Source organism: Dipodomys spectabilis, unplaced genomic scaffold (genome assembly GCF_019054845.1).
Source record: "Dipodomys spectabilis isolate Male_0828 unplaced genomic scaffold, ASM1905484v1 ptg000108l, whole genome shotgun sequence".
Lineage (NCBI taxonomy): Eukaryota > Metazoa > Chordata > Mammalia > Rodentia > Heteromyidae > Dipodomys > Dipodomys spectabilis.
The window spans coordinates 22,368,560-22,378,590 of record NW_024870785.1 but is presented as its reverse complement, the minus strand read 5'-3'; the positions used below and the strand labels follow the sequence as shown (position 1 = coordinate 22,378,590).

General features: G+C 47.9%; 1 long non-coding RNA gene across 1 annotated transcript; it reads right to left on the bottom strand.

Annotated features, from left to right (window-relative positions):
* Nucleotides 1-345: 345 nt before the first annotated feature.
* LOC122114676 lies at nt 346-8,702 on the bottom strand. The gene is made up of 3 exons (XR_006148596.1): nt 8,616-8,702; nt 7,346-7,454; nt 346-599 (listed from the first exon to the last, which is right to left on the bottom strand). It is a non-coding gene; the product is annotated as an uncharacterized LOC122114676 (long non-coding RNA).
* Nucleotides 8,703-10,031: the final 1,329 nt, after the last annotated feature.

The window sequence follows — 10,031 nt, the reverse complement described above, 5'->3', positions numbered from 1 at the left end:
CTAAACCAAAACCAAAACAATTGTCTGAAGGAGACCACTCATTAGAGTTCAGTACATACATAAATTTGGCCCTGCCTTGGGGACATATCTGAGCCTCAATTTTCTCATCTGTAAGATCATCTTACTTGTGGGGCTCTTACAAGGAACAGATGGCAGGCCTGGGATTTGAACTCATGGTCTGGGTAAATCTGTGGCACTGTGGGTGAAGGAGAAAGCTCACCATCCTTGAAGATAAGAAAATCAGACCAGTTCCCAGGGCCTGAATTGAAGCCCCAGCACTAGAAAAAATAATATTCATATATTTACATACATAGTTTTATTGTGTATGACATTTATTACCCTTATTTCACTTATAAGATTCTTTTATGACATCATATCACATAGGATATATTTGATATGGATTATACATTGTCTTGAGACCTAGGACTTTTACAGAGAAGGAAAAAAAATGTGACAAATTTGGCTTTGTACTCCACGAATGAATTTCTGTCCATGCTGGGATTTCAACTCACGGCCTACAATGTGCCCAATCCATATAGGGTTCACAGTCTTAGTACACCAGCTTCCAGAAACCTGAGCTGCCAGGAAGTCCTGAGGACCTGTAATCAAGCCACAGTAATGCCCAATGAATAGACAGATAGATGTGTAGGTTGATATATATATATACAAAGACGGAATGTGAGGATATCATTAAATTATATATATTATTATCATTTACTACTTATTAAATTACGCCTCCATTAAACGAAGTATCATGGTTGAATACTTATTAAAGCATTAATTAAAAATTAGTCAAGATCCTACCATTAGGGGATACATACCATGGTGCTAGAACGGAAGATATAAATCCAATAATTTTTGTGTGGCATTCTAAACTAGACTCATGAATTCACGGCATATTTAAGTATTAGTTTTATAACATTCCATTATTACTCAGATAAACAGAAGTGAGTTTGCCAGGATCTCTCTCCGTGTGTGGGTGGCAGTCCTGGCATTCCAACTCCAGGCCTGGATAAATTACTTCAAATGCAAACCATTGGAATGACACAATGAAGATTTCAGAGTGGTATGATGAAAAAAAGAGCAACAAGAAGAAAAGAAAGCCAGGTGTCAATGGCTTCTGCCTGGAATCCTAGCTCCTCAGGAGGCTGAGATGTAGAGAATGCCAATTTAAATTCATCCGGGGCAGAAGAGTCTGTGAAACTCTAATTTCTAAGAGATCACAGGGGAAAACAAACAAACAAACAAAAAACCCTGAGTGGTTGAGCTGTGGCTCAAGTTGCAGAGTGCTACCCTTGAGCAAAAGGAGCTCAGGGACAGGGTCTAGGCTCATAGTTCAACCCCGGACCTGCCACAAAAAAAAAAAGGAGGCAGTAACTCCATGTCTCTGTGTATGGATGGATGACATATGGATGATGGGCATTCAGCAGGTTGCCCATGCCCAGCCCCCCAACCTGGGCAAGCTAGGACAAGCCCTCAGAGAGCACAAAGTCTAAGATGGCAGCTTGAACAAAGCATCCATTTCTGCCACTTAAGAACTGAAGCCCCGAAGGCTTTGCCTGGGCTGGTGTGTGCAACGGTTGCCTTATGTTCTGGCTGAAGTGTCCCATCCGGACACCTAGCAGCCAGCCACTGCCTCCAGGGAGACCACAGTTCCTAGGCTGTAGGAGTAGTCAATGGTTCTGGTTCCATGTTTTTTATACCTATGTAGGATGTCCTGGTGGCCATCACTTATTCATCATTCCTCATTGTAGAGTCTCAGGGTGGTCCTAAATCTTGGCAAAGATATGCAATTTCTACACTGAAAGCTGTAAGGCAATAAATACCACCCTCATACCTCCTGTCACAAGTGAGCCTTGGGCTCTCAAAGGGCCTTACTGGTAGAGTGCTTACCTAGCCTGCACCAAGCCCTGGATTTGGGTCCTTTTTCTGTTTCAGTTCCACAGAAACAGAAAAACCCAGAAGGCACACTGTGACTTAAGTGATAGAGTGCTAGCCTTGAGCAAAAGCAGCTGAGGAACATGTGCAGACCCTTAGTTCAAGCCCCAAGACTGGCAAAAAAGAAAAAAAGAACTGAGCGTGGTGAGACATATTCCTCTGGGACTCAGAGGAAGGCTGAGGTTAGAGGTAAAAAGGTAGAGGGCAGGTGCTGGTGGCCCACCCCTGTAATCTTAGCTACTCAGGAGGCTGAGATCTGAGGATCACAATTACAAGCAGAAAAGTCTGTATGAGACACTTTTCTCCAATTAAACACCCAGAAAGCCAGAAGTTGAGCTGTGGTTCAACTAGTAGAATAATAGCCTTGAGCACAAAAGTTCAAGGATAGTGTCTAGGCCATAAATTCAAACCTCAGAACTGGGCTCATTCACACACCCACACACCCACTCACGCACAAACACACACACACACACACACACACACACACCCCAAGATCAGATTATTTGCCATTAAGCCTGAACAAGTTCCATCTCTAGAAATTCACTTCAACAAAAAGACAGAGAAGAGAAGGAAAGATTTGCTCCATGCGGTGATAATAACCAGTACCAAAATTCCACAGGAGTTCTAAGATGTGGAACAGAAGAGAGCATCAGAGGCAGAAGGGACAGCAGAGGCAAAGGTCCTGAGGTGTGCTGTAGAGCAGGTGGTGTGGGTGGTGTGGTCTGGGGCTTCAGACAAGTCTGGCAGGACACTCAAGGCTGGGTAAAGGTTTCTACTTAAGTCACAGATAGGGTAGAGGGTGGGGGTCCCACAATGGGGCCCAGAGGAAGATTAGCTTGGCTTTTCACCAAGGACTCCAGCCATTTCCCATGGCTGGAAGCTTATTTTTCACAACTCATGATCATCAGGCCTCCTTCACATGGAGAAGTCAGGGCCAACGCAGGCTTATTAAAAGCTTCTAGCCCAATGCCAGCAGTGGCTCAACACCTCTAAATCCTAACAACTGAGGAGACTGAGATGAGAGGTCTTGGGACAAAACCAGCACAAGGGAGGAAAGTTGGACTCTTCTTGCTGATGAACTAACAAAGGCCAGAAATAGAGCTGTGGCTCAAGAAGTAGAGTGCCAGCCTTGAGGGCAAAAGTCAAGAGACCAGAATACCAATCCCTGAGTTCAAGCTCTAGTACTGGCACAGAAAACTAAAAGAAAGCTTTCAGGAGCTCCCCAGTGCACTGTGGTGAAAGGCCAGATCAGCCATGTGCCGGTGGTTCAAGCCTGTCCGTAATAGCTCCTAAGAAGAGTGAGATCTGAGGATCTGCCCAGCCCGGGCAGAAACGTCCAGGAGACTCTGATCTCAAAGGAACCTCCAGGAAACCAGAAGTGGTGCTAGGCTCAAGTGGTAAGCCAAAGAGCTGCGCAACAGCTCCCAGGCACAGAGTTCAAGCCCCATGACCAACACCTGGTCTGCATGGACCTCACTGTGTGGCTCTAGGCAGAGTACTTTCCAGTGGGTCCCTGAGGGTCTCCCAATGTCTAGGTGGCCTACGATTCTTGAGAAGAGCCTCTTTGGAGGCTTTTGCATACTGAGCAGGCCTCTGTATCAGAGAAGGGTCCCGCCTTGGGGTATAGAGGTCACGGGCAGGTCATCAGAATAGCATCTCTCATGGATGCAGTGAGCATCTGAGCAGTAAACCGACACCTCAGACCATGGTTCTGGGCCAGGAGGGACAGGAGCTGCAAATGGCACCACAGGTAACCCCCACACAGGTATCACAAGGGTATGAATATGTCAGGTACCCTGTGGGCAGGTGCTGAGTTGGGATCATGAAAGTCTTGTAGGCTCAGGAATCCACAGCCTGCTGGCTCGGCTGCTTGTACCAGTTTCTATGCCTGGACTACCAGGCCTCAGAACCCTGCATTCCTCACCAGTGCTTGGGGCAGATGAAGGTCCGGAATCGTGGGCCAACTACAAAGGAGCATTCATAGTGTCTTTCTCTTGGTCCTGTGACCCTGTGCACGGATGGAGCAGCAGGTTCCATGGAACTTACTGCCATGGCCCAGACCACTCAGACCAAGAAAGAAATAGAGAAAAACCACTTGATCTGCCTGGAGAGTTCACTGTGACTATGCCTCAGGATTGCCCCCAGTTCTAGCTCAGCTCATCATTACCACCTTCCTCAGTGTGTGTCTGCATATGTGTGTGTGTGTGTCTGTGTATTTGTGTGTGTGCACACAGGCCCTTGAGTGCACATGAATCTTGGTACTACGGTTTGAAATCAGGGCCCGGGCTCTGTCCCTGAGTTTTTTCATTCAGGGCTAGCACTCTACCACTTGAGCTTTTCTTCCAGTTTTCAGGTGGTTATTTGCAGAACAGGGTCTCACAGACTTTTCTAGCTGGGCTGCCTCTGAATGGCAATCCTCAGATCTCAGCCTCCTGAGGAGTTAGGAATAAGAGAGGATGAGCTATTAGCATCTATCTGGCCACACTTTCCTTCTTGGTTAAAACAGAGGACCTCTCTCCCAGCCAAGCACCCATTTACAGCTATCCCTCCTACCCCAGGCTTCAGAAGAAACATACCCTCCCCTGAGGACAAAGAAATGGGATCAGGTTTGAGCTTTATGTACTCCACACAGTCAGGGGCTGCTGAGAGCTGATATGGAGGCCAAAAATCTGGGACAGAGCAAGTAGACAGCTGTTAGAACAAAAGAGCATGTGAAAAGACATCCTTACAACTCGGTGCCAGTGGATCATGCATATAATTCTAGCTACTCAAGGCTGACACCTGAGGATTAATCAAGATTCCAAGCTAGCCTGGGCAGACTCTTCTTTCCAATGAGTCACCAAAATGCTGGGAAGCGGACCTAGTCTAGTTCAAGTGGTACAACACCAACCTTGTGAAAAAAAGCTAAAGGATACCACCTAGGCTCTGAGTTCAAACCCCGGTAAACACACACACACACACACACACACACACACACACACACACACACATGCATACACCCACTAACATCCTTAGCAGGTGCCAATGGCTCATACCAGCAATGCCAGCTACTCAAGAGCTTGAGCTCTTAGGACAGCAGCTTGAAGCCAGCCCAGGCAGGAAAGTCTGTGAGACTCTTCTCTCCGGTAAACTACCAAAAAAGGTGAAAGGTAAGCTCTGATTCAAATGGTAGAGTGTTAGCTCAGGGACAGTGCCTAGGCCGCAAGTTGCAGCTCTGAGATTTTGTTGTTGTTGTTGTTTTTAATAGACATCCTTTGCCAACCCCACCCACACAGGCCATAAATCCAGATTTTGGTCATCCTAGATCTCACTTCCACCTCTGCCACTTCCAAAGTACTGCCTCAAGTGGCCAGTGTGTAGCCAGCACTGGGTTAGGAAGTGAACTTACACAACGGGGACATAGCCTGGTCAAGGCTAATGCTCCAGAACATTGAGGTACTGACCATACCAGTCTCTCATCCCTTAGTTCCCTGGCCCTGCTATCTAAAGTCTGTGCTTCTGTATTCTAGGCATCTGCAATTGTCTAGAAGGACCTGAGAGGCACATCTGTGGCCACAAGTTAGACTTGCCTGTGATAAGGTATACTGACATTTCCTAGATACCAACAGATACTTCCAAGCCACCTTGGCCTCACCTCCCATGTAGCCCCAGATCCTCCTTGCTTGGGCGGCCTTCAGTCAGTGATCAAGCTCAAGTTGGCCAAAGCAACTGGCAACCACCCTTCCCCGACTCCACTGACTTCCTGATGGGAGGGATGTGCAGCCAGAGACCCAGCTGAGGAAAAGAACAGGACATTGCATGACTGAGCCCCACCCATCCAGAAGCAGGGGAGAAGCTATGCCAGCTGGCCCTGCTGACCAGAATCCCCTGGAGGCAGCCAAAGATATGGACAGCCGGACTGGGCCCCAAAGAAAAGCTAGAATATAGAGGTCTCTGGCAATTTAGGACTCACCCTGATAAGGAGCTAAAGGCAAGGTTGCCTTGGAGGAGGGGCACCATCCGAGGTAGGAAGAGGCAGACAGGCGCCCAGACACAAAGAAAGATGAGAAAAAAATACACTCACATACAAATATACAAACATACACACACTCTCACACACACACACACACACACACACACACACACACACAGAGGAGTAGCTCAAGACCTCAGCAGGCCTTGAGCAATGGAACATCCCAATCCCCGAGAAGATAGCTCTACCATTCTCAGACCAACTGTATACAAAACTCAGAGCCTCTCACACATCTGGTTCATAACACAGCATGGCATCTCCTACTATCCATACCACTATGCAGAAAACTCAGCTACCTATTTTTTGCTTGTCAGTCATGGTGTTTGAACTTTGGGCATAGACACAGTCCCACAGCTCTTCAGCTGAAGGTGTGTGCTCTACAACTGGAGCAAAAGCATCACTTCCGGTTTTCTGGTGGTTCCCTGGAGACAAAGAATCACAGACTTTCCTTCCCAAGCTGGCTTTGATATGCGAACTTCAGATCTCAGCCTCCTGAGTAGCTAGGATGACAGTTGTGAGCCACTGGCAGCACCCTGCTTCAGCCACCTTCTTACATCCAGGGGAAACCCAACTTGTCAGGCTATGAACCACACGCAACCCTTCACTTCAGACTTTGACACCAGCATCGAAAACCATTCTCCAATGGACGGAGAGAATATAATTGACACTACCTTCCCAAACCCTGCTTCCATGTGCCCACTCCCTGCCTAAGACAGGCTATACCCTCTGAACTTCTTGGTAAGGCAACACCCATCCTGCTGTGACTTCACAATTGGACAAAAATGGAGAGTTCTTAGAATTGTTGTACACTGAGACCAGCATCTGGTCTTCCTACCCCAGCACCTCCACTTCTACACCATCTCTTGCAGGCAAGGGGTGTCTTTATTTATTGGTTTTTTTTTTTTTTTTTTTTTTGGTTAAAAGGCTTGAACTCAAGTATTGGGTACTGTCCCTGATGATGATTTTTGCTCAATACCAGTGTTCTACCATTTGAGCCACGGTGCCACTTCCGGTTGAAGATTGGAGATGGGAGACTCATGGGACTTTCCTGCCTGCGCAGGGAAAAGAGATCCTCTGGATCTCATCCTAACTGAGTAGCCAGGATGACAAGCATAAGCCACCAGTGCACAGAGTATGGTATCTCATTCTTTAGAATTTCCACCAAGTGCTCCTGTAGACACTACCACCTAGACACTCCTGTACCTCCCTCAGGGACAACAAAGGGAGTCTCAGAATCTGGGTAGGGACATGGGCATTAAAGAGCCCCCTCCAAATCACTTCCCCTCTCTAAGCTCCCAGCTGACTCCTCTTGATGGCCTGGTCATCCGGAGCAGATCAGAAAAATTAGGATTTCTGGATCCTGCACCATATCCCCCCGCCAAACCACACTGGTACCTGCGGATTTCTGAGGCCAGCTGCTACATGTCCCGGTAGAAGATGTTGGGAGGATTGCTGATAACTCGGTCCAGGGGTACCCAGGACAGAAGGAGTGTCCATCTCCCTTCTGTCAAAGGAGAGACAAAGCATAGATGCCTCTATTAAGAGCTACAGGGCATAGCCATCCACCAGTTACCAAGGTCACTTGGAGTGCTGTTTCGTGGGACTTGATCTCGGGGCCAGGGTGCTCTCCCCAAGCTTCTTTGGTTCAAGGCCAGCGCTTTTCTACCTGATCCCCTGGGCAACGTCCAGCTTTTTCTGTGGATGATTGCAGGACCAGAGGAATCCAACCGAGGTTTTCATATGTGCTAGGGAAGCCCACTACTGCTAAGACACAATCCCAACCCAACATAGCTGTTCTCTTTTTACCCCTCAGGCCTGTTGTGGGACAGACCTGCACATCTGTACTGAGTTTCTCACCAGCAGCCCTGGCTGGAAATGAACTCAATCTGCTATGTTTTCCTTATTTACAGCATCTTTGCTCTCTATGTTTCCTGTCATATCCTCCTTGGTAAGCAAGATCCCCTTTCAAGTGCTGCCACTAAGAAGCCTGCTCCAATCACCCTGGCAGAGTGGGACCTTCTCCTCTGTGCAGGCTGCCAGCTTTGTCACTCTCTGTCTTCTGGCCAGTGTGAGTTGAGAGTGCATGAAGGGGAAGGCCTGGCTTCCACCACACAATTTCTGAAGGCTCTGATATACCACCCAGGGACCGGTGCTATATCACACTCCGGGAGAGGGCACTCAAGGACCAGGCAGTCTTGGGGTAACAAGGTGGGTCCATTTCTTTGTATGGGCTTGAACTGAGGATCTGGGAGCTTTCTCTGAGTTTTCATGCTCAAGGCTGGTGCTCTACCACTTGAGCCACAGCTCCACTTCTGGCTTTTTGTTGGTTCCATGGAGAGAAGAGTCTCACCAGCTTTGGGCTGGCTTCGATCTTTGATCCTCAGATCTCTGCCTCCCGAATAGCCAGTATGTCAAGCGTGACCCTGAGGCAGAGGTGATGGGCACCAGAGCCTTACTTTTCAGCTTCTGTTTATCTTATGTCAACTTGCAATCCCTAGATAAAATAGTCAGTTACAGGGGATCAAGTTCCTCTCCTAGCTTTGTTAATCCAAGGGGATAAAGTGTCTTTGGGAAAAGCTAGTTTGAGTTTGCCTAGATGAGTGTGTGTTTGTGTGTGTGTGCGTGATAGACATAGAGAGAGAGAAAGTATGAGTTTCAGTGATACCTCCCCCGTCTCTGTAATGCCTCATCTTCCCAATGGTGAGTACATCCAGAATCTCCACCCCAAGGAAGGTGGGTAGGGGAGGGTATGTAAGGTCACATCGAGTGCGATGATCTGAATTCTATCCATCAACTGAAGCCTGGAGTGATAAAGGAGAGAAGGAGAGGTTTAGAGGAACAATAAGGGAAGCCCCTTACCTTTGGCTACAAGTACCAGAAAGATCTCCAAATCCATCCTTTTTGGTACTAAGATAACAGGTGCCACTATTCATTTACTTCATTAATTTTTTTTAGTCCTAGGGCTTGGATTGAGGGCCTCCGTGTCGTCCCTGAGCTTCTTTACTCAAGGCTGAGGCTCTACCACTTGAGCCACAGCACCACATCTGGCTTTTTCTCGGGGGGTTGGGGGGGAGTAGATCTATGTGAGGTAAGAATCTCACACACTCTCATGGTGGGCGGGCTCTGAGTCACAATCATCAGACCTCAGCCTCCAGAATAGCCATGATGGTGGGCGGGACCCACTGGCACCTGACCAGTACCATCTATTCATAATCCCCTACAGCCAATGCCGGGAAATCCTTATTGCAACCCCCTTGTCGTGTGTGGGAAGCAGACATGGATGGGTTTGATACTTCCAACAGCCTACCTACCTTTGAACATCATTCTGGACCAGTCTGATGACAGCTTCCCCCTTATCCACAGCAATGACTTGACTCTGTCACAAGATCAAATGTCCCCCAAGAGGTGTCGGTCTGGGGTCTTTCCTCTGCACACCGCCCCTCCTCCCTGAAACCACACACCACAGCAAAGCGAAGTAGACATGGAGTGAATTCATTTTTTTATAACCAGGGTCTGGCCAGAAAAGTGGCAGTGAGGATCAGAAGCCCGGGATCTAGCGGGGTGGGGGGGCGGGGGGGAATGAGAAGCCTCCTTGTCCACTTTCCTTTAACCATCTTAGCAGAGGATAGTGGGGAAGGAGTCAAGGACGGACAGACAATGAATAACCATGAGGGTCTAGCCCAGGCACAGAGGGGCTTGCCTCAGGGTGCTAGTTCAACAGACTGAGTGAGACAGCTTCTGACTCAAAGCCCACATCCAGAATGAGAGGAAAACCTTAAGCCCTATCCACATGGGGATGCTAGGCCACTTCCTCCATCACCCATTTAACCAGCTCCTGAGTGTGAAAGAGAGAGAGATAGAGAGAGAAAGAGAGACAGAGAGACAGAGAGAGAAAGTCAGAATTACACTTTAGCTGGGTGCAGGTGGCACAGGACTATAATGTGTACTACACAGGAGGCTGAGATATCAAGATATTGGTTCATAGTCAGCCCAGGCATTAACATTTGTGAGACTCTTATCTCCAAAGAACCAACAGAAATCTGGAAGTAGCACTGTAGCTCAAGTGGTAGAATGCTAGCCT